The sequence below is a fragment of the Leucoraja erinacea genome, chromosome 1 (genome assembly GCF_028641065.1).
Source record: "Leucoraja erinacea ecotype New England chromosome 1, Leri_hhj_1, whole genome shotgun sequence".
NCBI lineage: Eukaryota > Metazoa > Chordata > Chondrichthyes > Rajiformes > Rajidae > Leucoraja > Leucoraja erinaceus.
The window spans coordinates 166,460,728-166,478,236 of NC_073377.1; positions in this window are offsets into that span (position 1 = coordinate 166,460,728).

Here is a 17,509-nt window from a genome sequence, read left to right on the forward strand (position 1 = left end):
ATTGTTAATGCCATCCGGGCGCAAAAGGTCCCCAAGGCGGAATATGGGGAGCTGATTCCTCCAATATCCGCTGTGCCCACTCTGGCAATGGAGGAGAACAAGGACAGAGAGGTCGGATTGGGATGGGCGGGGGAGTTGAAGTACTGAGCAACGGGAGGTCAGGTTGGTTATTGCGGACTGAGAAGAGGTGTTCGGCGAAACGATCGCCCAACCTCCGCTTAGTCTCACCATCAATGTTGGTGCCGTCTGCAAACTTACTAACTAACCATCTATATTAATGTCCAAGTCCTATGTATATTACCGAGGTCTCAGCACAGATCCCTGCGGAACTCCACTGGTCTCAGAACTCCAGGCTGAATATTGTTCTTCAACCACAACCTTTTATTTTCTATCAATAAGCCAGTTATCGGGTGAAGGATGGATAAAGATATTAAATGGTATATCTCTCTCAATATCTTTATTTTTATTTCCTTTCTGTCTTCCTATGTTTTTTTTGGGGGGGGGGGGGTTTCCTTCTCTTTTTTCTACTCTATCTCCTTCTACATTTTCTTTGTTTTTTTTTTACTATCTCACGAACCCCAACACTCCGTCTCTGGAGATTCTATTCTCCTCTATCTTGCCTACTCTCATTTTCTGGTCTATTCTGCTAAATTTGAAAAAAGAAATTGAACGTGAACTGTATTATCTCATTATGTATTAGATACTCGTGTATTATGTTATTGTACTTACTTCTAATTAAAAAAATGAAAAAAAATTCCTTACAACCATGTCAGTGTGAAATGTTATGCATCTTAATCTTCTGGATCAGTCCACCTTGGGAAGCCTCATCAAATGCCTTAATAAAATCCATGTAGACAACATCCACTGCTGTAGTCACACTGATCACCTTCATCACTTAGTTTAGTTTATTGTCATGTGTACCAAGGTGCAGTGAAAACCAGTTAGCAGAAAGACAATGCATGATTACAAATTGTAATTCTCTGAAATTTATGTTGAGGTCAGAGTCGGAGTCGGGACTTTTTTTCCAACTCGACGACTCCATCTCGACGACTCCGATTCCGACTCCACAGCCCTGTGTAGGATAGAGCTAGTATAAATGGGTGATCATTGATTGGCATAGACTCGGTGGGCTGAAGGACTTTAGACTTTAGACCTTAGAGATGCAGTGTGGAAACGGGCCCTTTCAGCCCACCGAGTCCACACTGCCCAGCAACCACCCCTTATACTAGCTCTATCCTACACACTAGGGACAATTTACAATTTTACCAAATCCAATTAACTTACAAACTTTAGAGTGTGGGAGGAAACTGGAGCACCTGGAGAAAACCCACATGGTTATAGGGAGAACATGGAAACATCATACAGACAGCATCCGTAGTCAGGATTGATCCCGGGCCTTTGACGCTGTAAAGGGCCTGTCCCACTTACGCGACCTTGGCTCGCAAATTACGTGACCTCGTGGTCGCTTGAGGCGTACGGGCACCGTATGGCCACGTGGGACCTGTCCCACTTAGAAGCGCGGAGTTGTGCGGGGCTGGTCCCGACATCGCACAGGGCTCCGAAAAACTGGCAGTGGCCGAAATCTTTGCGCGCCAACGGCCTGTCGCCACGCAGCCGCAGCGTCTTGACGGCGAACGCAGCGTCTTGATGACGTACGCCTAGCGCGTGGCATTGTGCGATGACGTCACCGCCCGGCATAGCGGTGCATGATGACGTCACCGCCCGACGCCATGCGTTACCCAAATTCAGTCGGCCCACCTTCTTCCCAGCTGATTGGTGAGTATGACGCAAATGAAGTCACGCACGAACTTAACGCGTATTTAGCGCGTACTTAGCCTGAACTCCGCTTCCGTTTGGTCGCGCCAAATGCATGCAATCGCATGCAAGTGGGACAGGCCCTTAAGGCAGCAACTCTACTGCTGTGCCACCGTGCCACCCTAGATCTCTAAACTAAAATCCTCATACATTGTTCTTCCTCATGTGATGCTACAGTTGTGATTCACAGAGAGACGCATCATGGGAATAAGTTCCTCAGCCCACTGTGTCTGCAGGGCCATCAGTCGGACTCATTCACACTTATTCTATACACTTTCAACTCTCCCCACACTCCCAACAACTTCCTCCAGATTCCACCACTCACCAACTCACTAGGGGCAATTTACAGTGGCCAATTAACCTACACAACCTACAAGTCTTTGGCAATTGTGAGGAAAGCAGAGCAGCTGAAGGAAACCCACGCCGTCACAGGGAGAATGTGTAAGTGCCATGCAAACAGCACCCAGGGTCAGGATTGAATCCCGATGTATGGTGCTGTTAGACTGCAAATCTACTAGCTGCACCATTGCACTGGCCTTGTGTCCAATCCTTCATCACTGCATCTTCATCTCCTCCACAACCTCAAACTGGGATAATGAGTGATTCTGATTCTGAACCTCCCACATCCTACACGGGTTCCAGAGTCATGTTTTTTTGCCAGTGGCTAGTCACGCTACTCCTGAACAATAGTCATGCAAGGTCAGATTTTGAGGAGGGAGCTTATTGAGTGCAACCTGGAAGGTAAAAGAAAAACCATCCTGATATTTAATAGCACAAGGTAAATTTATCAGAGTTCCTTAGGAAACAAGAAAGAGATTTTGTGTGAAGATATGGCATGTGCCAGCAATAAATAAGCTGCAGAGGCCAGTATTCTGGGTTTGCATTCTTGGCTCAATTATCTAATGGGTAGTCTTTCCTTGAAGGAATATCTGGACAGAATTTCCTTTGTGCATCTAAACTGGGTTTGAGACTGCATTTTAGCTTGAGATTGCAACATATAAGATTGTTAAGGGCTTGGACACACCAGAGGCAGGAAACATGTTCCCGATGTTGGGGGAGTCCAGAACCAGGGGCCACAGTTTAAGAATAAGGGGTAAGCCATTTAGAACTGAGACGAGGAAACACGTTTTCTCACAGAGAGTGGTGAGTCTGTGGAATTCTCTGCCTCAGAGGGTGGTGGAGGCAGGTTCTCTAGATGCTTCCAAGAGAGAGCTAGATAGGGCTCTTAAAAATAGCGGAGTCAGGGGATATGGGGAGAAGGCAGGAACGGGGTACTGATTGGAGATGATCAGCCATGATCACATTGAATGGCGGTGCTGGCTTGAAGGGCCAAACGGCCTACTCCTGCACCTATTGTCTATTGCAAGAGACCAAGATTCTAATCTGTTCACCTTCCAAAGCATATTCACATTACCCCTGGGGACATAGTGAGGAAGATCAGTAGAGGTTCACGAGTACACTTTTCTTCCCACACACTTATTATTAACTGCCGTGCATGAAGGGAACATAGCTTCTCACTTCTCTGGTTGCCAGGTCTGCTCTAAGCAAAACCTAAGACTTTGAAATTTGAACCATACACAGTGATTTTGAAAGCTAAACAGTTGAACGGTGCATGCAAAAAAAACATCATACCATAACCACACTGGAGATTGGAAAGAAGATCATGTTATGCCATAACATTTGAGGTGGGAAGGATCAAACATTTGGAAATGTGGAAAGGATAGGAGAGGGGTAGTAAAACTGAAGATGCTTGGAAGTATATTTCTGCCTTAAATATACCCAAAGACTTGGCCTCCACAGCCGTCGGTGGCAATGAAATTCCATAGATTCACCACCCTCCTGCTAAAGAAATTCCTCCTCATCTCTTTTCTAAAGGTATGTCCTTTTATTCTGAGGCTGTGCCCTCTGATCTTAAGACTCACCCACTAATGGAATCCTCTCCACATTCACTCTATCCAGGTCATTCATTATTTGCAAAGTTGCAATGAGGGGCCCCTCATCCTTCTAAACCACTGCAAGGACAGGCCCAGAGCCATCAAACGCTCATCATACGTTAATCCAATCATAATACAATATACAATACACAATACAATACAATACAATACAATATCGTTTATTGTCATTTGAACCTCACATGAAGTTCAAACAAAATTTGTTTTTTGCAGCCATACAAGAAAAGAACCAAGACACACACCAACACAATTTACACAAACATCCATCACAGCAAATCTCCTCCTTACTGTGATGGAAGGCAAAGTCTTGTCTCTCCCCTGCTCTCCATTTCCCCGCGAAGTCAAAGTCAAAGCCCCCGGTGGGCGCTAGCAAATCCCACGGCGTCTTAAAGCCGCGCCGGGCGATGTAAGACCCTGCTCCGGGTCCCGATGTTGTAGCCCCCGGCGGGCGCTAGCAAGCCCGCGGCCATTTAAAGCCACGCCGGGCGATGTAAGGCCCTGCCCCGGGTCCCGATGTTGTAGCTCTCGGTGGGCGCTAGCAAGTCCGCGGCCATTTAAAGCCGCGCCGGGCGATGTAAGGCCCCGCTCCAGGTCACTCTCAACCCCGCAATTCGGGCGGGAGAAGTCGCCGTTGCCGGTGTCCCGCAAAGCGGTCTCCCACTGGGGACCCGCGAGCTCCCGGTGTCACCATCCACCGGAGTCGGGTCGCAGCAGCGAGCCACCGCAGCTCTCCACGCTCCGAAGCTGGGCCGCTCTACGATGGTAGGTCCGCAGCTCCGCAGGCTCCATGACTTGAGCTGTCGTTCCGGTTGGAGGCCGCTCCACGGTGCTAGGCCCCAACGGCAACGGAGATCCGACAGGGAAAAGGACGAGTCCCCGTACAGGGAAGAGATCTAAAAGTTCCACCCCCCACCCCCCCCCCCCCCCCCCCCCCCCCCCCCCCCCCCCCCACACATACACAGTCAAAAACCACCACAAAACTATACACTCATCAGGAGCCATCTTGTAAACCTCCTCTGGACCCTACCCAACGCCAACACATTCATCTTCCGATATGGGCCTCCAAACTGCTCACAATATCCAAATGTGGTGGGTGCCTTATAAATCCTCAGTATTGCATCTCTGCTTTTATATTCTAATCCTCTCAAAATTAATGCTAACATTGCCTTTGCTTTCCTTACTACTGATTCAACTTGCAAATTAACCCCTTAGGAATCCTGCACTAGCAATCGAATCCCTTTGCACCTTTGATTTCCGAATCTTCCCCCCATTTAGATCATCATCTACAACTTTATTCCTTCTACCAAAGCTGCAATTACTGCATGACTGCACACTTTGCTACGCTGTATTCCATCTGCCACTTCTTTGACCGCTCGCCCAACCTGCCCAAGTCCTTCTGCAGACTCCCTGCCACCTCTACGCTGCCTGCCCTCTATCTGCAACTTTGGCCACAAAGCCATTAATATCAACATCCAAATCATTAATAAGCCACTTGAAGAGTAGTGGACCCAATACTGACCCCCTGCAGAACACCACTGGTCACCGGCAGCCAACCAAACAAGGCCTGCTTTATTCCCACTGCCTTCTGCCATTCAGCTAATTTTCTATTCATGCTAGTATCTTCCCTCATACCGTGGGCTCTCATCTTGTTTAGCAGCCTCACGTGTGGCACTTTAGGAACATCATCTTCCAGCCATCTTTATTTATGTGGTTCAAATTGACATTTTACTTCGGAGTCACGTGAGTGATTACGTGAAGACCCCGTCCAGTACGCATGCGTGTCATATCGTCTATCGCATTGCGTTACAACTGACAGGGTGAACGTGATTCTCCTGCCAGCAACAGACCTGAGGTAAGTTTTTTTTAAATACTTTCAGGTTTTAAAATCTTCTTGCAGGAACCTCTACTTAGAGGTCGTGCTAACAGTCCGGGGCTAAGTCGGGACGGAGGGAAAACACCAGTCTCGAACTTCAGGAAACCCCGGTCACGGGGAATCCCGCCCACGGACCTAGGCGCTCGGAACCGCGGAATGCGGGTAGCGAGCGTTGGCAAATTCACCTTTGAGCCGCTGGCAGCAATCCAACGATTTCATATTGGTAGAGGACCCGCTCGGGAGACCGCGGGAAACGGGGAGCGGATTGCGGCAGATTCGCCCTCGAGCCGCTGGCTGTGGAGCCAGCGGCTTCGTATTGATGCCGGGGCCACCTGGACAGCCGCTCCGGAGACCGCGGGAAACGGGGAGCGGATGGCGGTGGATTCACCTTGTAGAATGGAGTGTTCTACAAGGACCACAGAGGAACCCCACCTGTAACAAACCACGGCCACGAGACCAGGCTCGGGAGGAGTGTTGCCCCGCAGCAGAAGGATTTAAAAGGACATGCAGGTAAATTCCTTACTCGAAGGTCGTTTTGTGCTATTTTGTGAGAATATGTTACAGGAATGGACGCTGGCGGGAGCAACTGTGATCGCGTATCCCACATGGAGCGGTTGATGGATCAGAAGCTCCAATGTGACATGCTCCGGTATATGGAGTCTAGTCACCAGGGAGTCCTGGGCGCTGAAGACAGGGGTTTGGCTGAAGAAACCACAAGTGTGAAGGGGGTGCAGGAACAACACTACCAGCAGCAGGAGCTCGACGAGTGGCCGTCAGGTTCAGGAAGGCCACATCATCACGCAAGACCTCACATCTTCAACAGCAGCACCCCTACGCACCCACCAGCAAACCACAATGAACTGAAGCTGGTGAAAGCTTGAAGGCCGTACAACCAGGACAAAGGTCTTTTTTAGGCCACAGCCCAGAACGGCCTTCGTTGGAAGATGCGCCAACCTCGTACGCGAGCTACTCTACCTCCAGGAGCAGATGTAAAATCATGCACACATGTTTGAGGCAGCCCCTGGTCGGGTTGCATAAGTCCTCCCATTCGGATAAAGGTATGGAACCTCATTGATGATGTCTCCAGTCATGGATACAAGTTGGTAATATTAATCTGGTTTGAATATTTACACTGGTTTGGGATAACACTAGATTAGTTTATACTGCACACAGGTATGGTTGGAGTTGCCTTTCAAGACAAGGCTCACAAGAATGCGATGTGGACTGATCATTGTCAACAGCCTCAACCCGCATGTGCAGTATAGACATTTCTGAATAACTTTCATGTGATCATTTCCGCTCACAGGGTTAAAGATATTTGAAATTTAACTGGATGAGGCAACGATTCACTCAGAGCGTTACAATGGGCTAACTTCAGTTTCCAGATTATTTACCAAATCACTACTATCAGTGCTTCGGCTGCACAGAGCTAACAAATAAGTGGCATGGCCAATCTGGATGATATTGAACATGCTGTATTTTACTAAATTAGCCTTATCAGCCACATAGCTATATTTAAGGAATTGGTTCTCACCTGTCCAGTTAAATTTAAATTAAGTTGATACCAACTGAAACTATTGATTGTTGGGATACAATCATCCATTTATTGGTCTGGGGTCAGCTCCGAGACAAAAAATTAGACCTCTGCTATTTTTAGCTGAAACAATCAAAGTCACAATGATGGACAGCTTTGCTCCACTAAAACCTCTTCTCCGTAAATCTTCAGTCATTTCCAAACTGATGCTATTGCCCAAAGATGGGTAATTTACTAATACCATCTCTAGTTACGGAGGCAGATGGGATTAGCATGAGTTATCAAGTGTTCAGTCATGGTATCAACTGCCAATGGACACCAGGTGCATTCTGGGCATTAAAGAGTGTGTGGATATGCATATACGGCATGCACAAGTCCAAGGTGATACACTTTGGTGGTGGTATATGTTAATCACAAAGGTACAATCAAATCAAAGTATCCAGTGATAGTTTTACCAAACCACATTTAGCACTGGTGTGTTATTATGCAAAATCAATGACAACACAGAATGAATGTGTGATCACAAAGTATTTAATGACAATGTGGATTGATAGAAAACTAACTATTGAGTTGCTTACATCCAGTTTCAATCAACAGTGAACGAGGCATACAGTGGCGAAGGGTGCATTCTCGCTACACTAGGAAGAAATGTTCTTTTATGTCTTCCTCCATTTGGCCTCAATAGATGGGTTTTGCAAAATTCAGCAAGATTCCCGCTTCCGGGTTTTCATAGTGCCTGCCTGGGTTATACACCTATGGCTCCTGCTGAGGTGAAGAATGAACATAAAACCTTACATGGTTAATTCCGGATAAAAAGATGCTGGTTCAGTTGTGATGTTGAAACCACCCTCTGCATGATATAATCAATCATAGACTTACAGACTCTGAGAGATCGTTTCTGCGGCTCGGGTTGTCAAACCATAAGCGTTAAGAGTGCTCACTACAGATTGCAGGGATAGCACCAAATAGCAGCAATCTGCATAGGAGATGGGAAGCATTGTTTATGCTTCCTTACGTTTAACTCGGCACGGATGACTGACACATTAAAATTCAGTTTTATGGAATTATAACATTAAGTTACTATTCCATTACTGTGCCTTAAGTACCTCCTAATCATTTGGCTGATGAGTACATACACCACTCTGTCCGGTCTCAGCCTCTGATATACAGAATATGAAGGTATCGTCAGCTTAAAACCTCCCAGGTTTAGAGACGCAGAGATATGGGTTGTTAACATTGTACTACATCACTTCACCGATGGGCACCAGCAACATCCCTGTCCATGGTCATACTCATGTACTAGTGATTACGCCATGGCACTGACTACAGCGCAACAGGTCCAGTCATTGCAACGCTGGATAAGATGATCATATCTGCGGGCTATAATAACATGTTTTGTTTATGATTAATCAAGCAGATTAGACAGGGACACAAGACCAATCTAGAGTTGCATATCCCTTGGACCTTGGGATGCGTGTGATCACGCATTTACACCAGTATGTCAAGGTTCCTAAGAGCCTTATAGACTCTGACAGCAATATTGTTAGTTACATAAAATCTTGTTAGAAGGAATCACTACGAACCTTCTCCAGATGGTTATATGGGTCTGGCATATACAGGAGTGTACATTGACATTGAGTCTCACTCCACCAGGACCGCTTTACCCCAGCCGTTTTGGGGTTGCAGGATGGTCAAACTATTGATCTGTCCAAATATTCAGAATAAGCCTATTGCCAGATCAGGGGTATTTGCCAACTCTATGTTAGGTATGGTTCATACTTCCTCCAGGTTGAGGGAGGTTACTATTGCCACTATTATTCATTAATAGCATCAACATGTCTATATCAATGTCATGTCTGAATGCATTCTTAATGTTCACTCATCATTGGCCTACTGATGCAGTGTAGGACGCCTGGACTCGGTTCCGCGGCATGAAATCACAGAACTTTATAATCTTCACGTAGTCACTCATGTGACTCCGAAGTAAAATAGTAAGATTAAACGAGAACTTACCAGTTTGAAGTTTGATCTTTATTTTATGAGGAGTAACGTTGAGGGATTACGTGCCCTCCGCTCCCAGCCCTCTATCATAAAGTTCAACTGGTATTATGGTTCTCTTATCTTACTATGTTCAGTTCAACAACTGTTTTCTGTGATTTCACATCGCTGCTTTGAAGTTTGACACGCATGCGTACTGGACGGGGTCTTCACGTAATCCCTCAACGTTACTCCTCATAAAATAAAGATCAAACTTCAAACTGGTAAGTTCTCGTTTACTCTTACTATTATTTCACATTCTGAAATGAAAGAGAGCATCCATCGACAAACCTTCGTAAGACAATGGCACCCCCACTTCACTAAACAAATGCTCTGCCACTCCCTTACTCAGTCACTTACCGACCTACTCCTTCAATTTCAAATTGGGATTATTCTTTATGTCAAATACATACATATGAGCTACCAGAGGAAGCAAACATGCTTAGCATTTGCCAGTCAATGAAGAGTGGAGATGGACTTGGCAAAGCTCATTTGGAAACCTCAAGAGAATGGTGGATATGATCATATTTTTAATCATATCATGAGTTTTTGGCTCTTTATTTCTTTGTATGAGGATGATGATTTGTCTTAATAAAATGTACTCGGCTAATCTCCCATCATCTCCAGCCTCGTCTCTACTTTCCTATGATTCTTGAGCTTTCCTTTTGATATTTTATAAATGATTGCACAGACTCTGCTCTGGATGATAAACATTGATAATTTGTCCTGCAGTTGGAACCTTGTAACCTTTTATTTTGTTTTTAAGAAGTTCAATTCCATTTTTTTTCCCTTTCATTCTTTACACTCTGTTCGATCATTTAATTACTTCAATTGTTAATACAAAGGAAACTATTTATGTTATAAAGTACTGTTAATTTTTTTTATTGTATCTCGGATGCCTGCAGGTTATCAGACTTTTGGATTTTGCCATTAGTAACCTAGGTTGTGAAATATTGGCAGCGATGAAGAATGTTTCAGAAAACATTTAATGGTGCATTGCAGTTTGCCAAGAGACCTGTACTTGTGAAATATAAAGAATATGTTATAACGGCAGAACACATGAGTTATAGACCTTTCACAAACTTAAAAGACTCGCTATAAATCACCATCCCATGTGAGATATACATCCGAGTGATTTAGTAGCCCAACTGCCAATTAAGATTTAGCCCAATAAACAATGAAATTGCTTGTGGACACACAATAACCAGGCTGAAATAATGAGTGAAATCTACATAGCGTATTTAACTTTTTACAGTGTCCATTATAAAAGTTCCTCAGTTATTTATAATATAATTGTTAAAGGTATTTTAAAACAATAAGTTGCCTTTCTTAAGCTAAGCTGGTACGATGTCTCACTTATCAATTTTATTTTGTTCTTTTATTCTTTTGTTCTTTCCCATTATAGACAATAGACAATAGGTGCAGGAGTAGGCCATTCGGGCCTTCGAGCCAGCACCGCCATTCAATGTGATCATGGCTGATCATCCCCAATCAGTACCCCGTTCCTGCCTTCTCCCCGTATCACCTGACTCCGCTATTTTTAAGAGCCCTATCTAGCTCTCTCTTGAAAGCATCCAGAGAACCTGCCTCCACCGCCCTCTGAGGCAGAGAATTCTACAGATTCACCACTCTCTGTGAGAAAAAGTGTTTCCTCATCTCCGTTCAAAATGGCTTACTCCTTTTTCTTAAACTGTTACCCCTGGTTCTGGACTCCCCCAACATCGGGAACATGTTTCCTGCCTCCAGTGTGTCCAAGCCCTTAACAATCTTATGTGTTTCAATGAGATGCCCTCTCATCCTTCTAAACTCCAGACAGAGTGTACAAGCCCAGCCGCTCCATATGACAGTCCGCCATCCCAGGAATTAACCTTGTAAACCTACGCTGCACTCCCTCAATAGCAAGAATGTCCTTTCTCAAATTAGGGGACCAAAACTGCACACAATACTCCAGGTGTGGTCCCACTAGGGCTCTATACAACTGTTTTGGTCAGCCATTGCTGTAGTATTTTTTTTTTGTTTGTGAATCCATGGAACTTTAAACATTTTCACAAGCATGTTTTTCACTTTACATTACAGAACATGGACCTCATTAACAAGACCAGGATTTATTGTTCATACCCCCCCACCCCCCCCCCCCCCCCCCCCCCCCCCCCCAACTCCCATTGAGAAGATGGAGATGAGCTCCTCCTTCAACCATTGCAGTGCTTCTGTGTTGTGAGTTAAGAATGAAGAAAGAGCAATGAGGATGGAATGGTAATATATTTCTGAGTAGGACAATGGACAACCTGCAGGTGATGGTGTCCTATCAGTTTGATGCTCGAGTCTTGGTTTTCGGGTTGCCTTAATAATCTTAGCTTTATAAAAAATACTAGACTAAGTGGGAACCATTGGGTCTCTGTCACAACGGGATGCCCTGGTCCCCCAACGCAACCCGTTCACCCAACGCAATATTCCACCACTCATCCATAGCCCTCAACGCGCAGCAGGTAAGGCTCATTTCCCCACATCCCCCAAGCACTACCTCCCCCCTCTCCTCCTCCCCTCCCCAATTCCTCCCTCACGTCTCCCTTCCCTCTCCTTTCTCCTACCCTAAGTCACTCCCTCCCTCCCTCCATAATTCCTTTTACCTCCCTGCCCCCTCCCATCCCTCTATCCCCCACCTCTCCCCCACCTCCTCACCTCCCCATATCCCCCCAACTATCCCTCCTGACCTCCCCCACTGCCCTCCTCTCCCTCTATTCCCCACCTCCCTCCCTCCCCCACTCCCCTCGCCTCTCCTTCTATTCCCTCTCCTCCCCCACTCTCCCTCCTCACCTCCCCCTCACTTTCCCCCCCCCTATCCCTCCCTCAATCCCCCCACTCACCTCCCCAGAATCTCGAGGTTGCTGCTCCTCTCCCTCCTTGCATTCCCGGAGCAGCAGCAGCTGTCAGCCTTCGAGCCGCGCTTAGCGCCCACGCATCGGATCCTCAGTGCGGCCTCAGGCCACCACGCGGGCCCAGAACAGCAACAGCAGCCATCGGCCTCAGAGCCACCCTCAGCACCCAGGCCCCAGATCATCGACATGGCATCTCCTTGCCCCCGGAGCTGGCCGCCACCGCCTGCCGACTCAGCATCGGTGCCAATGCGGCGTATACCCGCGGGCCTGGAGCAGCCATAAAATGCTGTTTTTAAAATATTAACTGTGTCGCCATTGTGAAAAACAGATAGCGATCTGAATTCTGGTAAGGCCCCAACTGTGTAGGCGTAGCTGAGGACCCTTTGCGACGCCAGTAAAGATGCGCACGGGAACTCTCCCCGAACTGCGCATGCGCGGATGGTGACACTGTTTTAAGTTAGTTTTCTTTAAACATTAATAACTTTTAAAATATACCATCAATCTGAACAAAGCTTGTTTCATTTACAACACAGGACAATGGTACGTAAGGTGGGCCAAAAGTTGTAGCGCTATCGTGTACCATTTTCGCACAAATAGTGGTCCAACGCCAATAAATTATCCTGCAGATAACAAGATGAGCGATTTTGTTATAGAAGATAGGAGATAGATAACTGAATACCATCACAAAACGATGGTACAACACATTATAAAATATGAACTAAAGTAAATGTACAAACAGTTAATCTGTGAGTAGTAATTATTATCCAAAATCTTCATGATCATTTTTCCAAATGGTTATCATAAATATGTATTGAACAACGGTTTAATAAAATATAAGAACTATAGAACATTTGGGAACTACCAAATGAGGGTGTATCATTTTGGGCATTCTAATGTACGGCTACGTCTACATTAAACTTTGCCGATTATTTTCCACCGCCCGTCCTTCTTTGTCTCTTTTTTTGTTTCCCCCCTTGCCGTTCTTTCCTGCCTTTCGCCCCTCGTGTTTTGTACGTCATACCCACATGACTTATAACCATTCCGGTCTTTTGGGTCCTCCGTACCCCACTCAAAGGTCTCCTCTTTTGGACTATTCAGTTCGCTCCCCTCAGTTCTGGCCCCTGCACTCTGTTACCCCATGGTATCGCCCATCCCACTGGTGCCAGCCCACATTCGCTAGTCGAGCCCTGGTTTCTCTCCGTGGTGTCCTCGGCCCCTCATCGCACTGCCACTCTGCCTTCCTGTCCTGTAGATGCTTTTTTTTCCATCCCCTTATGTAAGGTTCCCCACACGACTCTCCCGCTCTTTGACTTCCGTTCTTTCTAACTCTTCTTTGTCTTTTTCGTGTCCCCCCCGTGTCTGTTTCTCGCACCTCGGTTCTTTCGTCAGTAGTTCGTTATCTGCTTTCCTTGCTTTCCTTTTTCTCCGGCAACGTGTTCCTGTGCTCCTGCAACACTATTCAGCACTCCATTTTATTGTCGACCACGACATTTGACCCGTTTTTGCACTTCTTTCCATCCTACGTCTGCATCCATTTCCAGCCCGTGCCTCCACATGTTCGGTTCGGCGCTTGTGCCTTTCGAACCTGCCAGCCCCCCCCCCCCCCTGGCTTTAAAATCTCACCACCCTGCAGCAGCGTGGCTACTGCTTAAAGCGCCAGATTTCGGACACATTTCCTCGGTGTCCTGGCACCTCTGATACGCTTGATTCGTTTCCTTGTTTGCCACTCACCCCTTCCCCTTGACAGGCTGGCCTCAGTCCCTCCACGCCCGTTCGTCCTACATCTGGCTGCTCCTCCAAGCGGTCGATTCCTGGGCGCGCACCCCCTCCCCCCGCTCACCTTTGCACCCACACGCCATTGGGGCGCGCAAGTCCAGCTCCCCCCCTAAGCGCACAAGACTCCAGCTTTTAACCGGGCACCACAGGCCGCGCCTGTTCACCCTGCCCTTGTTACCCCGTGGCGCCTTTGTGCCCCCATGGAAGGAAACAGAGGCCACTCCGTGCTGGCTCCATGCTAGCACTCAGGCCTGGCCATCACCTACCGTGACCTGAGGGGTGCCGCCCCTCGCTCCACTACACCAGTACTGTCCCCTACGTTGCACTCCTTCCCACGACTTGTTTTCTGGTATCCATGACCTTGCCTCCTGTTCTCCCTCCTTGCTATCTTGGGTGCTTTTTCTCAAGCCATTTCCTTTAAGCTCTCCCCCCTATTCATTCTGATCTGTTTGGCCTTAGCCTGGTTCCTGACGAACCCCCAACCAGCTATAGCCGATCATCCTGCTTTCACAGATTTTGACCTTGTCGCCCTCGCCACCAGCACCACACCAGCATGGTGGGGTTCCATCTAGCTTACTGTGCACTGGCCATGTCAACACGGGTGGTTCACGCATGCGTATGGCCCATTTTGTGCGGTTCCCCTTAGTCTGTTTCCCCCCTGCGCTCCTCTATTGTCTCGGACCATTACCCGATGCGCACGCTCTCTGTCCTGCGGTGTCCTCCTTAGTGCGCGTACCATGTTTCTATCCATTATCTTCCTTTAGCACTCCCCTGGCAACGCACGCGCCTTTATGTTTCTTTGCATTACGTTTCCGTCCACTATTGGGATCTGATAGCTGTGGGATTCGTTCTGTAAGTGCTCGGTACAGCGGCGCACTTTTGTTCTAGCCCGCAGCTTGCGTTGGTTGTGATGGCTTAGGCCCAGCCCAGCATCTCTCTGACGTCCACCCTGGTACCGGCGCCCCGCCCCGCGCGTTCGAGTATTCAGCGCTGCTCGTAGCCGACGTTACGCCCACTGCCCTCCTCCTCTTCTACCACCCTTCTGCCCCATCAGCTTACGAGTCCTTTTTCCTGGACCTTTTACGGACCCCACGTCCTCGTTCTCGCCACGTCTTCGAGTCCTATTCCGGTTAGCCCTCTTTGACCCCCCTTGCTTCCATCCCCATCGTGCTTATGGTCGCCGCCCCCCCGTCTTTTTCCGTCGCCGACTCCGGATGAGACCTTCCGGTTTTTGTCCGCTTTGAACGGAGGCCCTCTCCATCGGGATCCATGAGACAACCCCGGATCTAACCACGATAGACAGCGCGATGAGAGTGTGACACCCTGCGCACATCATCAGACACCAGTATGCCTTGCTCCCGCGCTGTTGGTGTGTCGGGTCATGCAGCCACGCACTATTTGTACAGCAAGCAGCCCGGTGCATAACCCACGCGATGTACTACACTGACGCTTTCCGTCTAATAAAACCTCACGACAACACATCACCCCTACTCTACACTGAGAGATACAAGACACCACCCAATAGGCAACTGGGTCCTGGGACTAGACATACCTCGAAACGCACACAAGACATCGCACACCCAAAAAGCAACGAGGGCAATTGTATTCCAAATACCGGCATTTTAACGAAATGTAGTTAATGAAAAAATGTGGTTCCACTACACTTTCCCCTGATTCAAGGTGATGAGAAATAGTTTGACTCTTATAGTCACCTCACGCTTGCTGGCTCAATATAGGATCGGGGGTGTATATTATGGACGAATCTTACCCTAAGTACCGAGACCAGTCCGATGGGCGCGGGCAAGTGTTGGGTATAGCCGAATGACTTTTTATAATCCCGCAAGAAGGTGCACGTGATGTGTATAAGCCATCAACCAGTCGTGGGCTCCAAATTATTCCTTAACTTTTCCTTGCTCCGCTGTTCTAGTTAAATTTGACTGAGTCAAATTCTAATGCTACATGTTCTGATCCTGGATAACCACGGCACAGATATGACTGAGAGGACACAATCCCAGCGAGGGACATAGGTTCCCGGGCTCGTGGCCGGCAGCCCGCTCCTCGAGTGGTTCCGGGTCCCAGTCTGCAGCTACTATAGGGCACGGCCACCCGCCCCCCAGAAGACGTACCTACTGATCCCGTATAATTCACGGCTGGCAAGTCTTAGTTTCTTCCTCTTCAGGGTTTTCGTGACGCTCTACCTGCGTGATGACCCCGCGTCGCCCCCACGCTCACTGCCCCTCTAGCCGCTGTTTTGATAGTGCTGCCTTCACCAGCACTTATTTAGTTGTTGTACTTCTGAATATGTTATATCAGGTGGAATATGCTGCCATGACCCCGGGACCGTTTGAGCACGCCGTTAGTATTGCGCCACGGGTGGGCTCCCCTTCCTGTGCTGTGTTGTTGCCGCTAGGATCCACCATCACCTTACTACGGCATGGTAGGTACCAGTATGTTACCCACCTTTCCCAGCCTTGTTCCTCCCTTGCCCGGGGGCAGGGCGGTGTTAGCGTAGACAACACACACTAAAAAACAATAAAGAAGAAAAGGAAGAGACAGACTTTTGGCGAGGCAGCCACTGTGGCGCCACCTAAAGGAATGTGTGACACAACAGCAGGGCGGAGCATGAATGCCCATTCTTATGCGAAGCTTGTACGGCAGGCCCAGGCCACCCTTGACTCCCACACGAACATTGATTCCTACACATCCTCTATTCTGGACTTTATAAACTCCACCATCAATAGTGTCACCTCCCTCAAACGGCTGAGCCATGGATGATCAGGCTACTGCTGAAAGCACGGGACACTGCTTTCAGGTCAGGCGATGCTCGAGCCTACAGCTCATCCAGGGAGATGCTAAATGCATTTCGTTGTCTCTGTACTGTACACTGACAATGACAATTAAAGTTGAATCTGAATCTGAATCTGAATCTGAGGCACATCCTTGTGCTTACTCTGCCTGCTCCATGGGACTAAGAAAAGGATATTAAGTCTTCTCTCCTTGAATATGGTGCTTGGGAAAGTAAGAATTCCATTGACCTATCTGGGACATATGACAATAAAATAGTCTTGACTCGTACTCCTTTTTACAGCATAGTGCAGTGTACTGAGATGTGGCAGAGATTAATTAAGAACTATTAGCTTTCATAGGAAGTAATGTAGGCTTGAATACTCTAACCACTGAGTACTGCGGAGAGTGAATGTATAACCTTCTTAGATTGGCACGGGTCAATCCAATTAAAATTGTTTTCTCATCAAAATTTAAGAAGTGAAAAGGAGTATAACATGAAAGTCAGGAGCAAGAATTAAATTTACAATTACAATTCTTTACAATTCATTTACAATTAACCATATAACAATTACAGCAATTACAGCACGGAAACAGGCCATCTCGGCCCTTCTAGTCCGTGCCGAACACGTATTCTCCCCTAGTCCCATACACCTGCCCTCAGACCATAAACCTCCATACCTTTCCCGTCGATATAACTATCCAATTTATTTTTAAATGATAAAAACGAACCTGCCTCCAACACCTTCACTGGAAGATCATTCCACACAGCCACCACTCTCTGAGTAAAGAAGTTCCCCCTCATGTTACCCCTAAACTTCTGTCCCTTAATTCTCAAGTCATGTCCCCTTATTTGAATCTT